The following is a 10000-nucleotide window of genomic DNA, read 5'->3' on the forward strand; positions in this document are numbered from 1 at the left end:
GTAAGTTCGTCGTGGGCGCTGGCCGGCAGGCCGCGAGACGTGACGCCCGGCGGCAAAGAGTGCTCCTCTGAGGATATAGATGTTCCGTTCCGCCGCACAATGGTGACGGTGACCGCTGCCTGCGGTGGCAACGCTGGGCACAGTCGATACTCGCCGTGTGGTGGAAGGTAAACATTATGCGGTACATCAGTACTTTCCTAATAGTTCGGTCGTCTCACGGCACTGCTTAGTAAATGATGCAAGGCCAAATATAGATGATTTATGCGAATGTCCCTATACGTGCTGTAAGACTGGGCACACAACGTGAATCGCACGTCAGCCAGACACTCGAACATGCACCACTCTCGGCCTGCAACGGAGACACACAATACGTAAACATCTGGAATGCGACAATGTCGAGTGCATCCTCTCTGCCACATTGCACCGTCGACACTATGATAACCAGAGCAGTAGGTCCACCTATAAAAGCACAATACCCCACTCCTCCGACAACTACCATTGCTCAGATAAATCAACACCACCAACACACATCCTACACAGAGGGGCACCAAATATCATCCCCCGCCCTCGTGTTATACCACATGAAAAATTGCAGAAGTGAGAGACACACATCCGCCAGCCTCTTGCTACAAGCATCGAACCGACGTGACGTATCTGACGGTGACTCAGGCATCCGTGTACTGCCACCACTATCCACCCCCCCCCCCCCTCTCTCTCTGCCCCCTTCCCACACAATACCAAATTTAACCAACTTTATCGCTTAACCTAACTGTGGCTGTACCAGTTTATCGCTTAACCTAACTGTGGCTGTACCAGTTTATCGCTTAACCTAACTGTGGCTGTACCAGTTTATCGCTTAACCTAACTGTGGCTGTACCAGTTTATCGCTTAACCTAACTGTGGCTGTACCAGTTTATCGCTTAACCTAACTGTGGCTGTACCAGTTTATCGCTTAACCTAACTGTGGCTGTACCAGTTTATCGCTTAACCTAACTGTGGCTGTACCAGTTTATCGCTTAACCTAACTGTGGCTGTACCAGTTTATCGCTTAACCTAACTGTGGCTGTACCAGTTTATCGCTTAACCTAACTGTGGCTGTACCAGTTTATCGCTTAACCTAACTGTGGCTGTACCAGTTTATCGCTTAACCTAACTGTGGCTGTACCAGTTTATCGCTTAACCTAACTGTGGCTGTACCAGTTTATCGCTTAACCTAACTGTGGCTGTACCAGTTTATCGCTTAACCTAACTGTGGCTGTACCAGTTTATCGCTTAACCTAACTGTGGCTGTACCAGTTTATCGCTTAACCTAACTGTGGCTGTACCAGATTATCGCTTAACCTAACTGTGGCTGTACCAGATTATCGCTTAACCTAACTGTGGCTGTACCAGATTATCGCTTAACCTAACTGTGGCTGTACCAGATTATCGCTTAACCTAACTGTGGCTGTACCAGATTATCGCTTAACCTAACTCAATTTGTCCCTTAACCTAACTCAATTTGTCCCTTAACCTAACTCAATTTGTCCCTTAACCTAACTCAATTTGTCCCTTAACCTAACTCAAGTTGTCCCTTAACCTAACTCAATTTGTCCCTTAACCTAACTCAATTTGTCCCTTAACCTAACTCAATTTGTCCCTTAACCTAACTCAATTTGTCCCTTAACCTAACTCAATTTGTCCCTTAACCTAACTCAAGTTGTCCCTTAACCTAACTCAATTTGTCCCTTAACCTAACTCAATTTGTCCCTTAACCTAACTCAATTTGTCCCTTAACCTAACTCAATTTGTCCCTTAACCTAACTCAATTTGTCCCTTAACCTAACTCAATTTGTCCCTTAACCTAACTCAAGTTGTCCCTTAACCTAACTCAAGTTGTCCCTTAACCTAACTCAAGTTGTCCCTTAACCTAACTCAAGTTGTCCCTTAACCTAACTCAAGTTGTCCCTTAACCTAACTCAAGTTGTCCCTTAACCTAACTCAAGTTGTCCCTTAACCTAACTCAAGTTGTCCCTTAACCTAACTCAAGTTGTCCCTTAACCTAACTCAAGTTGTCCCTTAACCTAACTCAAGTTGTCCCTTAACCTAACTCAAGTTGTCCCTTAACCTAACTCAAGTTGTCCCTTAACCTAACTCAAGTTGTCCCTTAACCTAACTCAAGTTGTCCCTTAACCTAACTCAAGTTGTCCCTTAACCTAACTCAATTTGTCCCTTAACCTAACCCACGTTGTCCCTTAACCTAACTCAAGTTGTCCCTTAACCTAACTCAATTTGACCCTTAACCTAACTCAATTTGTCCCTTAACCTAACTCAATTTGTCCCTTAACCTAACTCAATTTGTCCCTTAACCTAACTCAAGTTGTCCCTTAACCTAACTCAAGTTGTCCCTTAACCTAACTCAAGTTGTCCCTTAACCTAACTCAAGTTGTCCCTTAACCTAACTCAAGTTGTCCCTTAACCTAACTCAAGTTGTCCCTTAACCTAACTCAAGTTGTCCCTTAACCTAACTCAAGTTGTCCCTTAACCTAACTCAAGTTGTCCCTTAACCTAACTCAAGTTGTCCCTTAACCTAACTCAATTTGTCCCTTAACCTAACTCAAGTTGTCCCTTAACCTAACTCAAGTTGTCCCTTAACCTAACTCAATTTGTCCCTTAACCTAACTCAATTTGTCCCTTAACCTAACTCAAGTTGTCCCTTAACCTAACTCAAGTTGTCCCTTAACCTAACTCAAGTTGTCCCTTAACCTAACTCAAGTTGTCCCTTAACCTAACTCAAGTTGTCCCTTAACCTAACTCAAGTTGTCCCTTAACCTAACTCAAGTTGTCCCTTAACCTAACTCAAGTTGTCCCTTAACCTAACTCAAGTTGTCCCTTAACCTAACTCAAGTTGTCCCTTAACCTAACTCAAGTTGTCCCTTAACCTAACTCAAGTTGTCCCTTAACCTAACTCAAGTTGTCCCTTAACCTAACTCAAGTTGTCCCTTAACCTAACTCAAGTTGTCCCTTAACCTAACTCAAGTTGTCCCTTAACCTAACTCAATTTGTCCCTTAACCTAACTCAATTTGTCCCTTAACCTAACTCAATTTGTCCCTTAACCTAACTCAAGTTGTCCCTTAACCTAACTCAATTTGTCCCTTAACCTAACTCAATTTGTCCCTTAACCTAACTCAATTTGTCCCTTAACCTAACTCAATTTGTCCCTTAACCTAACTCAAGTTGTCCCTTAACCTAACTCAATTTGTCCCTTAACCTAACTCAAGTTGTCCCTTAACCTAACTCAAGTTGTCCCTTAACCTAACTCAAGTTGTCCCTTAACCTAACTCAAGTTGTCCCTTAACCTAACTCAAGTTGTCCCTTAACCTAACTCAAGTTGTCCCTTAACCTAACCCACGTTGTCCCTTAACCTAACCCACGTTGTCCCTTAACCTAACCCACGTTGTCCCTTAACCTAACCCACGTTGTCCCTTAACCTAACCCACGTTGTCCCTTAACCTAACCCACGTTGTCCCTTAACCTAACCCACGTTGTCCCTTAACCTAACCGACGTTGTCCCTTAACCTAACCGACGTTGTCCCTTAACCTAACCGACGTTGTCCCTTAACCTAACCGACGTTGTCCCTTAACCTAACCGACGTTGTCCCTTAACCTAACCCACGTTGTCCCTTAACCTAACCCACGTTGTCCCTTAACCTAACCCACGTTGTCCCTTAACCTAACCCACGTTGTCCCTTAACCTAACCCACGTTGTCCCTTAACCTAACCCACGTTGTCCCTTAACCTAACCCACGTTGTCCCTTAACCTAACCCACGTTGTCCCTTAACCTAACCCACGTTGTCCCTTAACCTAACCCACGTTGTCCCTTAACCTAACCCACGTTGTCCCTTAACCTAACCCACGTTGTCCCTTAACCTAACCCACGTTGTCCCTTAACCTAACCCACGTTGTCCCTTAACCTAACCCACGTTGTCCCTTAACCTAACCCACGTTGTCCCTTAACCTAACCCACGTTGTCCCTTAACCTAACCCACGTTGTCCCTTAACCTAACCCACGTTGTCCCTTAACCTAACCCACGTTGTCCCTTAACCTAACCCACGTTGTCCCTTTGCCTAACATAGTTCACTGCTCGGAATCTCTGGTGTCGTTGTTATCCTCATGTAGATGTCTTGCGAGTGTTGCTTACTTTCCACATATTCCTGCTATCCACTGTCAATTGTACTGCAATAGGACTATATCGCCGACCCCCCCCCTCCCCCCCCCTCTGTCCCCCTCTGTCCCCCTCTTTGTGTCTCTGTCCTCTCAAGCTGGTCGGTCTGGCGTTTGAGTGTTAAATGAGCCTCGCAGCTGTTCAGTTGCATTCAGATGTCGACGCCCTCAGTGTACGTCGTGGTATGGTCTGTGTCCATTGTCCGCTGATGTCGTACGCGTAACCCACACGCTGTACCGATCATCGGTCGTTACGTACAGAGTGAAGTAGTGTGATACGTGTGACCGTACGCTGGCTGTGCCCAACGGTGTCGAATCTCAATTTCCATATGTTGTGCTTGATGCTACTTGTCTCGTCTCCCAATAACAGCTAGGTTGCACTGTGGTACGCCGTAGAGGCGTGTGGGAGGAACGTACGAACGCATTGTATGTCACCCTGGGTCGCTGGGGGTGGTGGTGCGGTGAGTCAGGTCAGGTCAGGTCAGCGTGAGCCGTCTGATGTAGTGACGCGTGTATTCCGACTTTGTCGTATTGCCTCACACAAAGTGCTACCCTGGTGGACCGCGTTCCATATCTGGGACATGCCGCAGATGCCGGTTGACAGTGGATCGCGGAAGGTACATCGCATACGTGCGCGGGCCACCTTCCACGTGTTCTCTTCTGCACATGTCGCAGTGTGTATGTGGTCTGATGTAGCGTGTCGTGACACATGACATCCTGGCATGCAAGAATTGTTGAATTCGCAAATGTAGGTGGACATCTACGTTTACTGCCCAAGATACGCAAATGAACTGGAAATCCGTTGTTGAGCGGTTGTTCACGCTGGAGGTGAATCTGTGATGGCGACGATCGGTACAGCTATTAACCGGTTGTTTCAGCGGTACCCGCCACATCCACACGCGTGACTAGGCCCATGTGGGTATGAAGCGATACGCGGCGGTGGCTTGGTGGGACTGTTCCCGGCCGGTGAAGGGGGGCCGCCCGGCGTGTTGGCCGCGCGCTGCGTGGGCGCACGCGCAACAGGCGGCTGGTGGGGGGCGCCGAGTGGCAGGAGCGCCAGCCGACGGGCCCGGCAGGCGGCGCAGCTACGCTGCGGCGCACCCTGCACGCGGCGCCTGGCGGCCAAAGTTGGTTCAGCCGAGCCCGGTGCGAAGCGCGGTGGACATCTGCAGTGTGCTGGTCTGATTGAGGACTGTGTGCGTTGAGGATGCGCCGCCGCCTGGCACTCGGCGCCGCGACGCCGTCTGCTGCTCGGTCGCCCCAGCGGTTCTCGCAGGTGGTTTGTATCGCAGTTGTGCGGACGTGTTGGCGCGTGCGCTGTGCTGGGAGAGTTCGCTTCTGCACCCAAGTGGGGCTTTGCCCTTGTGTGGCGCTGGCGTTGGAGCTGCCGGTCACCATAGGTGGCGCGTGTTGTCTCCCGCCGGCAATGCCACGACAGCACGCTCCCGGGCCTCTGTCGGCAGCGGCAAGCTCAGTTGGGAGCAAGGGTGTTCGCACTAAAACCGTCTACTCGCCTAACTCCGGGCGATTGCGCCTCTCTCGAAACCGACCAAGTACCTAGGACGGCGCTGCGCGCCGCCGGGACCTGAGAGGGTTTCGAGGTGTATCGTGCAGGGGAGCTCGGCCTCCTCCTGTTTGCAGAATAATTGAGCGGACGCTTGCGTGTTCGCGCGGGCCCCCGGGACACACTCCCGGGCGGCCGGCTGCTCAGCTCTAGTTGACGCAGCTCCCTGGTTGATCCTGCCAGTAGTCATATGCTTGTCTCAAAGATTAAGCCATGCATGTCTCAGTACAAGCCGCATTAAGGTGAAACCGCGAATGGCTCATTAAATCAGTTATGGTTCCTTAGATCGTACCCACGTTACTTGGATAACTGTGGTAATTCTAGAGCTAATACATGCAAACAGAGTCCCGACCAGAGATGGAAGGGACGCTTTTATTAGATCAAAACCAATCGGATTGGCTTGTCTGGTCCGTTTGCCTTGGTGACTCTGAATAACTTTGGGCTGATCGCACGGTCCTCGTACCGGCGACGCATCTTTCAAATGTCTGCCTTATCAACTGTCGATGGTAGGTTCTGCGCCTACCATGGTTGTAACGGGTAACGGGGAATCAGGGTTCGATTCCGGAGAGGGAGCCTGAGAAACGGCTACCACATCCAAGGAAGGCAGCAGGCGCGCAAATTACCCACTCCCGGCACGGGGAGGTAGTGACGAAAAATAACGATACGGGACTCATCCGAGGCCCCGTAATCGGAATGAGTACACTTTAAATCCTTTAACGAGTATCTATTGGAGGGCAAGTCTGGTGCCAGCAGCCGCGGTAATTCCAGCTCCAATAGCGTATATTAAAGTTGTTGCGGTTAAAAAGCTCGTAGTTGGATTTGTGTCCCACGCTGTTGGTTCACCGCCCGTCGGTGTTTAACTGGCATGTATCGTGGGACGTCCTGCCGGTGGGGCGAGCCGAAGGGGTGCTTTCGCGTCCCGAGGCGGACCCCGTTTAAATCCTACCAGGGTGCTCTTTGTTGAGTGTCTCGGTGGGCCGGCACGTTTACTTTGAACAAATTAGAGTGCTTAAAGCAGGCAAGCCCGCCTGAATACTGTGTGCATGGAATAATGGAATAGGACCTCGGTTCTATTTTGTTGGTTTTCGGAACCCGAGGTAATGATTAATAGGGACAGGCGGGGGCATTCGTATTGCGACGTTAGAGGTGAAATTCTTGGATCGTCGCAAGACGAACAGAAGCGAAAGCATTTGCCAAGTATGTTTTCATTAATCAAGAACGAAAGTTAGAGGTTCGAAGGCGATCAGATACCGCCCTAGTTCTAACCATAAACGATGCCAGCCAGCGATCCGCCGCAGTTCCTCCGATGACTCGGCGGGCAGCCTCCGGGAAACCAAAGCTTTTGGGTTCCGGGGGAAGTATGGTTGCAAAGCTGAAACTTAAAGGAATTGACGGAAGGGCACCACCAGGAGTGGAGCCTGCGGCTTAATTTGACTCAACACGGGAAACCTCACCAGGCCCGGACACCGGAAGGATTGACAGATTGATAGCTCTTTCTTGATTCGGTGGGTGGTGGTGCATGGCCGTTCTTAGTTGGTGGAGCGATTTGTCTGGTTAATTCCGATAACGAACGAGACTCTAGCCTGCTAACTAGTCGCGTGACATCCTTCGTGCTGTCAGCGATTACTTTTCTTCTTAGAGGGACAGGCGGCTTCTAGCCGCACGAGATTGAGCAATAACAGGTCTGTGATGCCCTTAGATGTTCTGGGCCGCACGCGCGCTACACTGAAGGAATCAGCGTGTCTTCCTAGGCCGAAAGGTCGGGGTAACCCGCTGAACCTCCTTCGTGCTAGGGATTGGGGCTTGCAATTGTTCCCCATGAACGAGGAATTCCCAGTAAGCGCGAGTCATAAGCTCGCGTTGATTACGTCCCTGCCCTTTGTACACACCGCCCGTCGCTACTACCGATTGAATGATTTAGTGAGGTCTTCGGACTGGTACGCGGCATCGACTCTGTCGTTGCCGATGCTACCGGAAAGATGACCAAACTTGATCATTTAGAGGAAGTAAAAGTCGTAACAAGGTTTCCGTAGGTGAACCTGCGGAAGGATCATTACCGACTAGACTGCATGTCTTTCGATGTGCGTGTCGTGTCGCGCAACACGCTACCTGTACGGCAGTGGCCGTGCGCCGCGTGCGGAACCACGCGTGCCTCTCAAAACTAGCGGAAGTGTTGTTGTTGTGTGGTACGAGCGCTGAAGCTCTGGAGCGGCTGGCCTGCGGTACCTGGCGCCTGGCGCCGGTTTTGAATGACGTTCGCCCGAGTGCCTGTCCGCTCCGGTGTGGAGCCGTACGACGCCCATCGGCTGTGAGGCCGTTGGACACAAAAAAAATAGTGGAACAGGGGCCGTCAGACGCCTCAGTCCCGCAAATGCTACTGTCTTGAAAGAGACAGTGGGAGACTGAAAAGGAAAAGATCACCCAGGACGGTGGATCACTCGGCTCGTGGGTCGATGAAGAACGCAGCAAATTGCGCGTCGACATGTGAACTGCAGGACACATGAACATCGACGTTTCGAACGCACATTGCGGTCCATGGATTCCGTTCCCGGGCCACGTCTGGCTGAGGGTCGGCTACGTATACTGAAGCGCGCGGCGTTTGTCCCGCTTCGGAGACGTGGGAGTGTCGTGGTCGCCTGTGTGGCCGGCCGCGTCTCCTTAAACGTGCGATGCGCGCCCGTCGCCTGGCGGTTCGCATACCGGTACTTTCTCGGTAGCGTGCACAGCCGGCTGGCGGTGTGGCGTGCGACACCTCGTACAACGACCTCAGAGCAGGCGAGACTACCCGCTGAATTTAAGCATATTACTAAGCGGAGGAAAAGAAACTAACAAGGATTCCCCCAGTAGCGGCGAGCGAACAGGGAAGAGTCCAGCACCGAACCCCGCAGGCTGCCGCCTGTCGTGGCATGTGGTGTTTGGGAGGGTCCACTACCCCGACGCCTCGCGCCGAGCCCAAGTCCAACTTGAATGAGGCCACGGCCCGTAGAGGGTGCCAGGCCCGTAGCGGCCGGTGCGAGCGTCGGCGGGACCTCTCCTTCGAGTCGGGTTGCTTGAGAGTGCAGCTCCAAGTGGGTGGTAAACTCCATCTGAGACTAAATATGACCACGAGACCGATAGCGAACAAGTACCGTGAGGGAAAGTTGAAAAGAACTTTGAAGAGAGAGTTCAAAAGTACGTGAAACCGTTCTGGGGTAAACGTGAGAAGTCCGAAAGGTCGAACGGGTGAGATTCACGCCCATCCGGCCACTGGCCCCCGCCCTCGGCAGATGGGGCCGGCCGCCCGCGCGGAGCAATCCGCGGCGGGGTCGTGTCCGGTTGCCTTTCCACTCGCCGCGGGGTGGGGCCGTTCCGGTGTGCGGTGGGCCGCACTTCTCCCCTAGTAGGACGTCGCGACCCGCTGGGTGCCGGCCTACGGCCCGGGTGCGCAGCCTGTCCTTCCGCGGGCCTCGGTTCGCGTCTGTTGGGCAGAGCCCCGGTGTCCTGGCTGGCTGCTCGGCGGTATATCTGGAGGAGTCGATTCGCCCCTTTGGGCGCTCGGGCTCCCGGCAAGCGCGCGCGGTTCTTCCCGGATGACGGACCTACCTGGCCCGGCCCCGGACCCGCGCCGCTGTTGGCTCGGGATGCTCTCGGGCGGAATAATCGCTCCCGTCAGCGGCGCTTCAGCTTTGGACAATTTCACGACCCGTCTTGAAACACGGACCAAGGAGTCTAACATGTGCGCGAGTCATTGGGCTGTACGAAACCTAAAGGCGTAATGAAAGTGAAGGTCTCGCCTTGCGCGGGCCGAGGGAGGATGGGGCTTCCCCGCCCTTCACGGGGCGGCGGCCTCCGCACTCCCGGGGCGTCTCGTCCTCATTGCGAGGTGAGGCGCACCTAGAGCGTACACGTTGGGACCCGAAAGATGGTGAACTATGCCTGGCCAGGACGAAGTCAGGGGAAACCCTGATGGAGGTCCGTAGCGATTCTGACGTGCAAATCGATCGTCGGAGCTGGGTATAGGGGCGAAAGACTAATCGAACCATCTAGTAGCTGGTTCCCTCCGAAGTTTCCCTCAGGATAGCTGGTGCTCGTACGAGTCTCATCCGGTAAAGCGAATGATTAGAGGCCTTGGGGCCGAAACGACCTCAACCTATTCTCAAACTTTAAATGGGTGAGATCTCCGGCTTGCTTGATATGCTGAAGCCGCGAGCAAACGACTCGGATCGGAGTGCCAAGTGGGCCACTTTTGGT

The 10000-nt window shown here is 52.1% G+C and overlaps 3 non-coding genes across 3 annotated transcripts in view; all 3 read left to right on the forward strand.

The window, feature by feature from the left end:
- Positions 1–5933: 5933 nt before the first annotated feature.
- On the forward strand, positions 5934–7826 carry LOC126325305 (small subunit ribosomal RNA). The gene has a single exon (XR_007559997.1). It is a non-coding gene; the product is annotated as a small subunit ribosomal RNA (ribosomal RNA).
- Positions 7827–8188: 362 nt separating this feature from the next.
- On the forward strand, positions 8189–8343 carry LOC126325311 (5.8S ribosomal RNA). The gene has a single exon (XR_007560002.1). It is a non-coding gene; the product is annotated as a 5.8S ribosomal RNA (ribosomal RNA).
- Positions 8344–8531: 188 nt separating this feature from the next.
- LOC126325307 (large subunit ribosomal RNA) overlaps positions 8532–10000 on the forward strand; it is a 4222-nt gene continuing 2753 nt past the window's right edge. Inside the window, exon 1 of the ribosomal RNA XR_007559999.1 lies at positions 8532–10000. This exon is cut by the window's right edge and continues 2753 nt beyond it. This is a non-coding gene — a ribosomal RNA (large subunit ribosomal RNA).

Source organism: Schistocerca gregaria, unplaced genomic scaffold, assembly GCF_023897955.1.
Source record: "Schistocerca gregaria isolate iqSchGreg1 unplaced genomic scaffold, iqSchGreg1.2 ptg000917l, whole genome shotgun sequence".
NCBI lineage: Eukaryota > Metazoa > Arthropoda > Insecta > Orthoptera > Acrididae > Schistocerca > Schistocerca gregaria.